Source organism: Atta cephalotes (assembly GCF_000143395.1).
Source record: "Atta cephalotes unplaced genomic scaffold scaffold00029, whole genome shotgun sequence".
NCBI lineage: Eukaryota > Metazoa > Arthropoda > Insecta > Hymenoptera > Formicidae > Atta > Atta cephalotes.
Genome location: NW_012130093.1, coordinates 27,196 through 40,893, shown reverse-complemented (window position 1 = coordinate 40,893; position 13,698 = coordinate 27,196). Strand labels below are relative to the sequence as shown.

General features: G+C 30.7%; 1 long non-coding RNA gene across 1 annotated transcript; it reads left to right on the top strand.

Annotated features, from left to right (window-relative positions):
* Positions 1 to 11,820: 11,820 nt before the first annotated feature.
* Positions 11,821 to 13,469, top strand: LOC105620765. The gene is made up of 2 exons (XR_001046498.1): positions 11,821 to 11,867; positions 13,219 to 13,469. It is a non-coding gene; the product is annotated as an uncharacterized LOC105620765 (long non-coding RNA).
* The last annotated feature ends 229 nt before the right edge of the window (positions 13,470 to 13,698 follow it).

Below are 13,698 nucleotides of genomic sequence, written 5' to 3'. Positions count from 1 at the left end.
CGAACAATTGGATATGAAAAAGCTATCGGCAAGATGGGTGCTGCGTTTGCTCACTATGGACCATAAGCGCATGTGACGATTTCAAACAATGTTTGGAGATGTTTCAACGTAATCCAGATGAATTTCTGCGATTCATTACTATGGACGAAAGATGGATCCATTACTTCACCCGAGACGAAGGAACAGTGGACTTCAAAACAATGGACTTCACCGGGTGAACCAGCTCCGAAGAAGGCGAAGACCGTAAAATCAGCCGGAAAGGTGATGGCCACAGTTTTTTGGGGATACATGCGGTATAATTTATTACTGATTTCATCGATTACCTTCTGTCGAAGTAAATGATCAATGGCAATTACGCAGTCTTATTGGACCATTTCAACAACATTTTAAAGAAAAAACGTCCTTATTTGGCGAAGAAGAAAGTGCTCTTCCATCAAGACAATGCACGAATTTACATATGCCTGGCATCGATGGCCAAATTCAACGAATTCCGCTACGAATGCTTCCCTATCCAGCATATTCACCAGATTTAGCTCCCTGTGACTATTTCCTGTTTCCAAATCTGAAAAAATGATTCGGAGGAAAGAGATTCACCAGAGAGCATTGCTGAAATAGAGACTTATTTTGAAGGATTGGACAAATCATATTATCCGGACGGCTTGAAAAAGTTAGAGAATCGTTGGATCAAGTATCGAGCTGAAAGAAGACTATGTTGAGAAATAAAAATGAATCAATCAAAAAAAATATGTTACTATGTTTTTCTAAAAACTTATTGACTTGTCTTCGTATTTCAATGATTATTCTAATTTTATTAATTGCATTATCATTGTTTAGTATTATATTCCAAAATACATACGATAAAGGTAATAAAAAAATATCGGGGGCCTAAAGAAAACATCTAATAAAGGTTGAGAATCTCCAAGAGACTTGCTAACTCGATTTGCATACTCCTTCTGATAGAACTTTTCGATGTTTTCTCCTTAGGACGTTCCTTTCGTGGCGCTGCATACTTTTACTGAATTATAATATTGCAACAATACATTGCAATATTTTCTACAAAATATTAAAATTACAATATTTCTCAATATTGTTGCAATATTTTCAATATTAAAATTCAATATTGCAATAATATTGCTGCAATTTTTGTAATATTGTGCACTTGAAATATTGCTGCAATATCGTTGTAATATTTCGTGCTAGAGGTATTTTACTGCTTCACTAATATTCACTTTGTTAATCAATTCATTTTCAAATACCGACCATCACAAATCAATTCAAATACCACAATGGGAAAATAAAAGTTATTGTTCAAAAATTGCTGGAGATTGTAATTTTTGGAGAACGGTAATTTTTTTTTCCAAATGAACAGCGCCTTCATGCACTAGCGCTTCAGTAATCCCCCCCCCATCCTCTCAACAGTCCGTCCCTAATCATGTTAATAAAATATATGTGTGTGTGTGTATATATACCAAGTGTATAAGTTTAAACTCCACTGTTTGCTCATAGGTGGCATTAATGAGCGTACAAAGCTACCCTGGGCACACAACACATTTTTTTTTATGTGTTTGATCTGATAACATTAATCAGTGCACATCATTAGCAATTTCATACAACAACATATATTTTTTCTTTCGTAATCATGTCTAGTTTTTTGCTAAAAAAAACAGCACATGCGGGAAGCTTTGCTTTTCTGTTTCAATTTGAAGAATTGGCTGCCGAATCGCATCGAATGCTTGTAAAGGCCTGGCGACAATGCTTTATCGGAAACAACGTGCAGAGATTGGTTTTGCCGGTTCAATGACGACAATTTTGACCTGAGTGACAAGAAGCGTGAAAATCGGCCCAGGAAAGTTGAGGACAGTCAATTGCAGGCTCTTTTGGACGAGGACGATACTCAATCGCAAAAAATGCTTGCCGAGCAATTGGGTGTTTCTCAAGCAGCCATTTCCATGTGGCTACATACCATGGGGAAGATTCAAAAGATCGGAAAATGGGTGCCGCACTGAACTGAACGATAGGCAGATGGAGCGACGCCAAAACACATGCCAAATTCTGCTTGCCAGACAAAAAAGAAAGTCGTTCCTGCATCGTATTGTGACAGGCGAAAAGTGGATCTATTTTCAGAATCCTAAACGCAAGAAATCTTGGGTTGATCTCACCCAACCATCAACATCTTCCTCAAGACCAAATCGCTTCGGACGGAAGACGATGCTGTGCGTTTGGTGGGATTAGGAGGGTGTCATCTATTATGAGCTGTTAAAACCTGGTGAAACTATTAATGCTCACCGCTGTCATCAACAACTGATCAAATTGCATCGTGCTCTGCGTGAAAAAAAGCCGCATTATCGGAAAAGACATGACAAGCTGATTTTCCTCCATGACAACGCACCATCGCACACATCAACAATGATCCAAAACTACTTGGAGACATTCAACTGAGAGAAGTGCTACTCTATCCCGCTTACTCACCAGACCTGGTACCTTCCTTATCACTTATTTTCGTCGATGAGCCACGCGCTCGCTGAGCGGCACTTCGATTCTTACGAAGACTTCCGAAAATGGCTTGATGAGTGGTTCACCTCGAAAGATGAGAAATTTTTTTGGCGTGGTATATACAAATTGCCCGAAAGGTGGGAAAAGTGTATAGTTAGCGAGGGCAAGTACTTTGAATAAATTTATTTTTGCTTCCTAGAAAAAAAAATGTGTTTTTCTGACTAAAAAACAGCGGATTTAAGCTTATACCTAATTAAGCTTATTTTATATATATACATATGTATATATGTATGTAACATTTTATTATCAAAGTTGATTATATTGTATCATTGCATTCGAATGTGAACAAAACCGGTTGTAAAAGTTACTATTTTAAATCGTTTGTATTTCATATGAAAAAAATTTTGAAGTGCAATTAAAAAAATTCGTGAGTTCTATTTCATTCTATTAATTATAATTCTATTATAATAAATGAATCTTTTTGGATCATGTACTTGACGAAATAATCAGTCAGATCCAAATTTAACAATATTCATACATGGAATTTCATTTGTATTTCGTATGAAGAGTTATGAAATACCATTTGTGTCTTCCAGACATTTTTAATTAAATATTTAAATGTCATGTATTTGACTGAAATATAGATTTAGACATTATGGAAATTCCATTAGACACTGACCTGATTGATGTTCTTTTATCCGTAGGTTGATCATTCTCCCGATTTCTCCAAAATATACTTATTTGGGAACAAGATATTTTGTATACTTCTGCGGAGCTGAATGGAGATCTTTGATCTTTAAAATTTCTTAAGATTTGTCCTGTCTTTTTGAGTAATTTAAAGATAATTCAGATCACAATTATGTTTGTTTAATATCCTCCAATCCGATCTATTCCTTTGATGTATGGGAGAATGGATAGGATCTTTTCATCTGGTTCATCTGTGTCATCAGAGACCGTTGTTTGCATGTTTATTGATTGTTTTGATTATATCTTTTTTCTATCTACATGCCGAGTCGCACCACCACTCAGCACAAAAACAGTCTGTAATCAACTCATTTGTATATATAGTCTTCACTATCTCTGACAAAGAACATCTACAGAACTCAACCATTTAAAACTAATTTTACAGAAAAACGGACACGACAAAAAAGACATAATACAAGTATACATTGGAGAAACCGGGAAAATGATCAACCTATGGATAAAAGAACATCAACGTGATATCAGGCTAAAACATGTCACGCAATCAGCATTATCAGAACACAACATCAAAATAGGACATCAAATACTGTTTGACAAAACGACGATAATAACCAACATTTATTATATTAGGTGTAGTAAAAAGAAATCCTATTTATTTTTGCATGAAATTGAATGGAAAAATAATGGATTTCTTTTTACTACACCTAATATTTTTCCAAAAAAAGTATAAAGAAGCCATAGAAATACAAAAACACCTTAACAAACTAAATAGAAATAACAACATAAATAAAATATGGAAAACCATTCTTCCGGTTATTGAAGACTGACCGATTTCCCCCATCTCTCCCCATCCCCCATCCTACTCACAATTCTCTTTTTTTCTTCCCATCACTCCAACAAGTAGTGTAATATAAAAGAAACGGTCCGAAAGAATAGCTCAGTATCAGGCTGCTCCCTGATGAAGTGAACTGCAAGGTTCACGAAATGTTGGTATTCCAAGAATGGATCTGAATCACGGAGGAAACCCACGAAACTCATAATCTTTGTATAGAAAGCACCCGTGGAAACTTTAGTTAATTAAAGATTCTTTTACTTAACAATTAGTAATAACAATATGAGAAAGGTTCTAGGAGTCAGCGCTAGAACTCAATTGCTCAAATTTTTAATCACAAATGTACATTTTGGCTCTACTTTGAGCCATCATCATAAATATATATAGCATAAAAATAATAATTACATATAATCTTCCGCAAGTATCGCAGAAAAAATCGATCAATTGCAGATAGAAATGCAATAAGTATCGTCCTTCCTCAACATTTTGATATTGTGCCACAGAGATTCATAGCTAAGTGGAAAATGGTGAGAGTCCTACTAAATTGATTTCATCAAGAATTCTAGAGAGAGCCTTGAGAAAATGTATGCTGAGGACATATTTTTTTGACAATAAAATCACTCAGCGGATAACTGCTGCAATCATAACACTTGAAAATCATCTTCAATATCGTAAAATATAGTACAATAGTCGTCGCAAATTAAAATTATTTAATTTAAATTAATCGGAAATTTGTCAATACATGAACGTACATTTGTGATTAAATTGTTAAAAATTTGCGCAATTGAATTCTAACGCTGACTCCTATAGACTCCCCCCTTCTCATATTATTATTACTAATTATTAAATAAAGGAGTCATTAATAATTAAATATTCTTATTATTTAATTATTATTTATTATTTATTATTTGTAATACGCAAGACTGAAAGAATGATGTGTCAACTACACAATTAATTTTTTAATTTTATTAATCAGTGTTTTGAGTTATTTATTGTTAATTTGCTCAAAGAATGGATAAAATCTTTAATTTATAAAAATAGGATTCGTATAAGATTTCTAAATAATTGTATAAAGCACAACTTAGTTCCTCCACATTTATACAGAATTTTGACCCCCCTAAATTTGAATCACATAAATCTACAATTACAAAATTCATGAGTATTATAAATGATTATATTAAAAAAATTTTAAGATTGGAATTAAATGATACATACAGATCGGATAGATTTCTTACATGGTAGAATTTTCTATCTTGTGCGCAGTACAAAAGAATTACCTTCCCATATTTTAAATAAATTCTTTGCTTCTCGAAATAATAAATTATACAATCGCTTTTTAATTAACAAACAATAAATTGATAAAAAAAAATTGCTTGACTAATCTGAAAAGAAAAAATAAAATAAAGCAAGAAAATTGAGACAATTGAATATTATTGGTTGAAACCGATTGCTCTCTCTTTCTCTTCCTCAGATTTCGGATTATAATAACAACATCAATCAATACGTTGTTAATAAACCACTTGTTTCGATCGACAATCAAAATTCGGTGAAGGTCACTAAATTCCCTAAACTCTTTTTGAACAAAAACTTACTTCTTTTTTAACAACGAAGAGAAAGAAATGATTTGTTAACTTGTCTTCGATTTCTGTCCTTAATAACATTCAATGTCTCCTGCAGTTAGGAGAGAATTTTTCAGTTTCCATTAATAAGGATAACCAAGTTGTATTGGAATTTATAAAAAGTAATAAAAAAAGTAATAAAAATTTATAAAAAGTAATTTATAAAAAATAATATCAAAAATTTCTGTACATAATTCTATAAGAACTCGGTCATTTCCAATTCTTAATAGTTTGTTCTCGTTCTAACTAAGATGAATTGGATGCATAATAACTTAATAAAAGTTATTCATTTTACTAAACAATTTATTAAGAACAATCAAAATATTATTTTCATTAAAACAGATAAAGGCAATCTAACGATAGCAAACTCATACAAAGATAAAATCAATTCTATGCTCAGTGATGAAAATACCTACAATATGATTCTTAAAGATCCGGTCAATAAGGTTATTAATAATTTAAAAAAACTGGTCACAGAATGGAAAAAATCTATATATTTCCGAAAATGTATATATTTTTTCTTATATACAAGCGATTACATTGTAGCGATGGCAATATTCCTAGCGCTTATGACCTATTTAAGGTATATAAACCTAACTGTCCATACAGAATCATTATTTCATGCATTGACAGCTCTTTATAACTTGGCGTTATTTTTATAAAATTGATCATCAGGCGTATTCCGAAGGCATTTAGCCATATCAATAATAACTTTGACTTAGTTAATAAATTTAAAAATATTAAAACAGATTCATTTTTTATTTAACTCGATGTAGTTTCGTTATTTACGAACATTCTGATTAATTCCGATTAGTTTGATCTTGACCCTGAATGCTATTTCAAAAAGATGGAACTTCATCTATAATGATCACAAAATTCCGAATTTTTAAAAACAGTACAGTTTTGAATTCGATTTTTTTTTACTTTTGATAGTCAGTTTTATAAACAAATATGATACTCCAATGGGTTCCCCTTTGTCGCCGGTTATTGCGAATTTGATGATGCAAGAAAGAATGAGTACTGAGTTTCATTAATTTCTCAGAATCATTTATTCATCATATTTTTTATAGGTACGTTGACGATATTATATTATGTATGCTCGTCTAAAGTGGGCGGAATTCTTGAAAAATTTAACTTTTTCCATTCAAGATTGCAGTTCACAATAGAAGTGGGGGATAATTCCATTAATTTTTTGGATACAATTATTATTAAAGAAAACAGCTTAATATTCGATAATATTGGTACAAAAAACCGATCTTCTTGAATTTTTGGTCTCAACACATAATCTCCATTGAATTCCATGAAAAGAACTTAGAATTTATTATTACGATCTTATTAGACAATGACTATCCATTGAACTTTACTTTTGGAACATTAAATGAGAGGATAAAAAGTTAATCTAACATTTTAAAAAAGTTAACAGTCATCATGATATTGCACAAAAAGAAAAAATTAAATAATGGTTCACCATTCCTTATATTGAAGATGTTTCCAGCAAAATTTATTAACGACATGTATCATAAGATTGCATATTTCAACATTAACAAATTGAATAAATTTATTAGAACACATAAAGACTCTCTTACCAATATGTCCAAAAAGAATGTTATATACAAGATCGTTATATACAAGAGTTTTGTGATTGTGATGCGGTTTACGTGGGTCAGATGGGCAGAAAATTAAAAACAAGATTAGCTAAATATCATAATCGTATACGCAAAAAGACTATAGTTCATTCGGTCATTACAGAACATAGGATGCATTACGATCATGAATTCGATTGGCAGAATGTAAGAGTTTTGGATGTGGAAAAATGTTATAATAAAAGATTTATATCCGAGATATTCATATAAAGCGCCAATTTAAGCCAAATGAATTAAATTTGCAAACGGACACAGAATCTTTAAACCACGATTACATAGAGATGCTTCATAAGTTATAATTTATTATTTTAAATACGAAGAGCCACTACGGTCTGAATGTTAAGATGTTGAACTATTATATATTCATTTAATTGAATTAATTTTAGAAATTATAATTGCGTGCCGATATGATTGTCGGACATTCAACGCAATCAATCTGAAATATTAATAATCCCTCCAAATTTCTCAAATTTAATCTTAAAAAACTGTAATAAACTTATTGCGAAAAATATTGCCTCGGCCGGGAGTCGAATCCGTCTTGCATTCCATGCGAGCGTCCTATTATTTATTTAAATAATAAGGCGCATAACAGCCACAACGCAAGATGTCTTTAGCAAAAATTGTATTTTTAAAAATTTTAATATGTAATGTAATAAAGTAGACATTTCGATCAAGTCTTGATCATCAGTACAATAAAAATATAAACGATGTTTGTGAGATGTAAGATATTATCTAAAATAGTTCTTATCACCAAAAAATTTTTTAAAACTCTGTGCAAATTTATATTAAAAACTCCGAATTATACTTGCGAGAATTGATGTCACAAAATGCTGAATCTAGAAATTCCGTATTTACCATACATTACAAAAAGATTCAAGTAATAAGGAATCTATATTGCAAAAAAGTTCCTTTCATAAGTGAATGTAATTTTATGTCACTGTCATTTTTGAAATAGCGATAATAACACTCGAACAATTTTGTTAATATCTTTTTTAATTTCTGTTACATCGTTTATTTTTCGTTTATTCATCGTGTATTCTTATTATGTTGATGATCATCAAGACTTGACCGAAACGTCTACTTTAATTATATTAAAATTTTTAAATATATTTTAAATAGACTTTCATTAAAGATATCTTGCGTTGTGGCTGTGTGCTTCTTATTATTTATGTTTTGTACTCTTAACTTCTAAAAGTTAAAAAAAATATTTACTTGTTCTGTATTTGTAACTAATCAATGAATCGCAATCGCCTATTTTTAATATTACCAATGCAATCCACTCAGCGCACAGCTCGTATAAAAAATCGAATTCACAAGCGCTTTATGCGCGCATTGAAAAAACGGAATGAAGCGTCGCGAACTTAGAACATACATATTGGAAAGTGACTGCCAGACCGTTCAATGACACCAATATCTATCTATTCTTGTCTGAATGCTTCACTGTAACGTGCATGCGTCGATTATGAATATCCGTATGTACATACGTTCAAACTTCAAAGTTCGCGAAACGAAAGCATATAGAATTATTAAAAAATGGGACGTTATTGCATTATATGTCTCAAAATATCAATGAAGCAAATTAAAATGTTTCTTCATGCGTAAGTATAGCCTTACTTCGTAAATAATTTTAAGCCAAGCTGTAAGATTATATATTGAATTAATTTAAATTATATAAAAATATATAAAATACGTATGTATTTTAAATGTACAGTCATAATATCAACGATGACAATTTTAAGCTAAGAACATTTTTTTCCATTATTTTCAAATTTCAAATAACATTTTGATAAACTATTCTACATTTTTTCAAGTTCGAATTACGCGGTATCATCACACGCAAGCGCACAGCAAACAAGCATTCAGACAAAAACATAGATATTTTTATGACATTTTTATTACATTGATTACATATAGTATGATCCTTCCAGTATTCTAAGGTTGCACATCAGTATTGCAGTCTACGGCGCTTCATGCGTGACTCGGAACACACCCTTATTCTTATAAGATTTGTTCGCGTCGCAAACTCCAACATGCTCCAACATGCTCTTACCACACTCTCCTACTCACTCTATCAAATGCGTTGGAATAAGAGCTATGGTAGATTATATGGCATATTATCATAGATTTATAAGATAGACATTATAGATAGATAAGATAAACATTCATACGAGAGAAACTGAAGACAACATTGAAGGACAGACTATTCCAGACATATCCTAACAACACAAACGTCGATATGTCGACTATAAGTTGACATTGTAAGAACAGACGTCCTTCCAGTGTCGATTTTAGGATGTCTAATGCGATTTATACTCAAAATTAGAATCATTTCGTCCTTGTTGTTTAACTATATTATAGTTAAACAAGGACGAAAGTTGTTTATGAGCATTGTGGGCATGAATCGGATTATTGCCTATAAGAATAATATATAATCTATTTTTTAAAGTCGATTTAAATCGACTTTAAAGTCGACTTGTCAAAAAGCCTGCACAAAATATTAGGTGTGGAAAAAAGTTCGTGGCATTTTTCCCAAACGGGAAAAACGCCATGAACTTTTTCCCACATCTAATATTTGTGAGATGTCGCTGCAGTACGCGCACGTGATTGCGCACGATGCAACATACAATAGCTAATAAATGGCGATGCGGAAATAGTGATCAGAATCTGTTAATAATTAAAGAATAGAAATAATATTATAAAAGATTTATTATTAAAGATTTGGAATATCAGTCAACTATGGTATTGTATTTTTATGTAAAATATTATTTATGTATTTAATTATTAATTAAAGACATTTTAAAATTGGAATAACGCATATATAGTCGGATTGTGTAGGTTAATTATTTATGATTAAATAATTAGAAAACCTAGATATAAATAATTAGAAAACTAGAAAATGCCCAAACAATTTTCTGAGTTGTCGAAACGTTAACGAACGTCGGTGAACTTTATTACAATTTAAATTGTGAAGTAGCCTCTCAGCCAATTTTACTTTCAAATATTGATGATAACCCAATCGACGGTCCATCATGTTCATCAACCTTCGAATTTGAAGAGCTTGAGATTGAAAATGGCATAATAGAGATCAATCATTCGCAATATTCAGTTTTATCAGATAATTCGCAATATTCACATTTATTAGAAACTGATCTTACCAGTTATAACGACAATGCCAATAGTTCATCATCAGAGACAAATAGTGATAAAATTTCAAATCAATCCACAAGAAAGTGTATATTTGCCTTTGATAGATGAACTGTGCAATTGGGCAAATAAATTTCAAATTAATCAAAATGCATTAATCTCATTATTACAAGTTCTTTCAAGACATGACGATTTACCTCGAGATGCGCGAACACTTTTGTACACTTCAAGATCAGGTATTCATGATATTAAAATCTTTTCCAAAGGTCAGTATGTTCACTACGTTTATTAAAGCATTTATATCAATCAATAATCGTTTTCCTTATGCTTTCGACTATTGTGATGTAATTTATTTGGATTTAAACATTGATGGCTTACCAATTTCGAAAAGCGTCAGCTCAAAGAGTCAACTTGGCCGATTTTAGGCAGAAGTTTTGGTTTGCCATTTGTCATCGGTGTTTATCATGGCTATCTTGCTTAACTGAATTTTTTTAATCATTTGTGAATGAATATATAAATTTAAAAAACAATGGATTCTCAATCAACAAATAGTCCCTGTAAATCAATATCCATGCTGTTATCTATGATGCTCCTGCTCGAGCATATGTTACTTGCACAAAATCGCATAATGGACATTTTGCTTGTGGAAAATGCACTGTCAGGGACGAAAAAATAAACAAGCGAATGACTCTTTTGGATATCACTGTTCCACTTCGGATCGATATTGATTTCATTAGGTTGCAATCGGAACATCTTCAAGGTATTTCTTCGCTTTTGAATTGATTTCAGTTCCAATGGTAAGTCATTTTCCTATAGACTACATGCATAATTCCTGTCTTGGTATAAATAAGTAATTTCTAAAGTTGTGAATAGATAGGTCGAAAACTTCCAGAGTAGCCCAAGTTCATCTTAATATTTTGTTAGATGCACTATTTTGTCAAAACATTACTGATTTGTTAATAGTTCGAGTCTTTAATGTCTTTTTCTTAATATTATATCTTTATGTTATATTTATATTTTATATTGTATTTTCAAAAAATATATAAAAATACATAAAAATTATTTTAAGTAAATGCACATCACAAACTCACTCTCCTGTTCCTATAATAATAAATAATAAAAAATAATAACCAATGCTAGTAATGGTTATTATGATAACATACAGATTTGACTTTATTAAAATATTAATAGTTATTAATATTAATTCAGTTTTTATGTTGCAATTTCTTCATATCATTACAGGCGAATGCAGAGGTTACATCCATAAGAAACTGAAAAGATAGTCTAGACAAATATACGCTATTGAAGCTCTATTAAAAGAGGGGAATGCAGGACGAAGTGATGAGATTGTAGCACAAGATCTGTTACCTCTAATGAAACAGTTCTTGCAGTGTGAAAATCAGTTGAAAGTAAATACCAATGAGAAAACAATTTGTAAGTATATCATATTTATTAAATATTATTTTAAAAACTTATATTGTCCATTAAGAAAATTGTATTTTCTCAGAAATTTACTCGCCATCTTATAACTTTTGAATTTCGTCATATTTAATTTCTCGTGTATCATCAAGAACTTTTTTTATTTATATGTATTAAATTTGGTAATTTTATATTATAGCATTATTGAAATATGATTTGATATAATATTAAAGTATGACATAATGCAAATAGAGAATTAAGTGGCAAAATTGCTACATAAAAAGATGTATGATGGACGGTATCAAATTAACCATCGACCGAACTTGTTTTCAAACACATGTATTTCATTTTTGCTGTCGTATATATATTTCTTCTATTCATAATATTCCATTTTGTGTATATTTTTTGTAACTATATTACAGGAACTATATTACAGGAACATATGATATGTCGAATCGATAAGTAAACAGTTTATTAGAAATACTTTATCAAACAAATTATCTCTAATAAAGTAGCCACTCAAATATCATGGACAGGTCAGAAGAGTAGTAAGCTTTAAATCCACATCCATATCCAAACTAATAATCAGTAACATTTATTCCATTATACCTACTTTCCCATAACAACAATTAAAACATTTTTATGAGATTGAAAACATAGCCTTTTGCATGCAATCTTCGTAGCGTCCATGAAATTCATCATAAATGTTATTTAAAAATATTGATGAGCTAAGCATAATACTACATATCAAAGTATAAAGGCAGCTTACAGATAATTTAACAAGTGTGAATTACATAAATGTGAAAATTATATTCAAAATTAGATTGTAAGATGTCTACTGTTTCTGATATCAGATAAATGTTCAACTAATATACATCCTAGCCGTCTTAATACCTCGTCAGTGCTAATATATAATTTTATAATATATAATAAATAATTTTGGAACGTATAACTTGATTGCCCATACTAAGGCTATAATATGCAGAGTATTCGCATCCACTATTTTTAGTCCTTTTGTCTCTCTCTTGCTTCTTTTCCCAATCCCTTGCTCTCTTTCCACTCCGCCGCTGAGCTGAGAAGATTGAAGAGAAAAGATTGAAGGTTGAAGAGAAAACGAAGAGTGGGGAAAAGATTAAAAATGGTGGATGCGAATATCTATATTATAGAGTGTTCTATCCAATCTTTTACATTTGTTTGAAACGCAAGTTCTCATTGATTGATTATTTAAAAAAAAATTTGCATTGTTGCAAAAGTGGAAAAGTGTAATCAATCAAAACAAACCTATTGCCTTATATTTAATTAATTAAAATATTATTTTATATTTTTATTTTTATTAATACAATTCTTTTAATTGTACATATTTCAGACTTGGTGATGAAACGGTTATCAGATTCGTATACCGAATTAGAACGTGCCATCAAAGAATGGTTCCATCGCTCAGGTGACAGAATAAGAAGCGTTACAAAACAAAATAAATAGTATTAGTAAAAACAATGTAATAAAATATTACTATATTAAAATCATTTTTTAAATAAATATAAAAGATATAAAATATATAAATGTAACATGCTATAATAATATAAATAATAAATATCTATATATTTTTTAGAGTAATAATTTACTGATTTTTATAAATAATAGTCTAATGGTATTTTTCCTTGGGACTATGCAGTAGTGTTTCCATAAGAGTATATACTGTTAAAATTATATAGTATATATATATATATATATATATATATATATATATATATATATAGTACGACGTAGTAGTAACTTAAACTTAACGTTAACGTTTACGTTTAACGGTTAAACGGTTAAACGGTTAACGGGTAAGGGTAAACGGTAA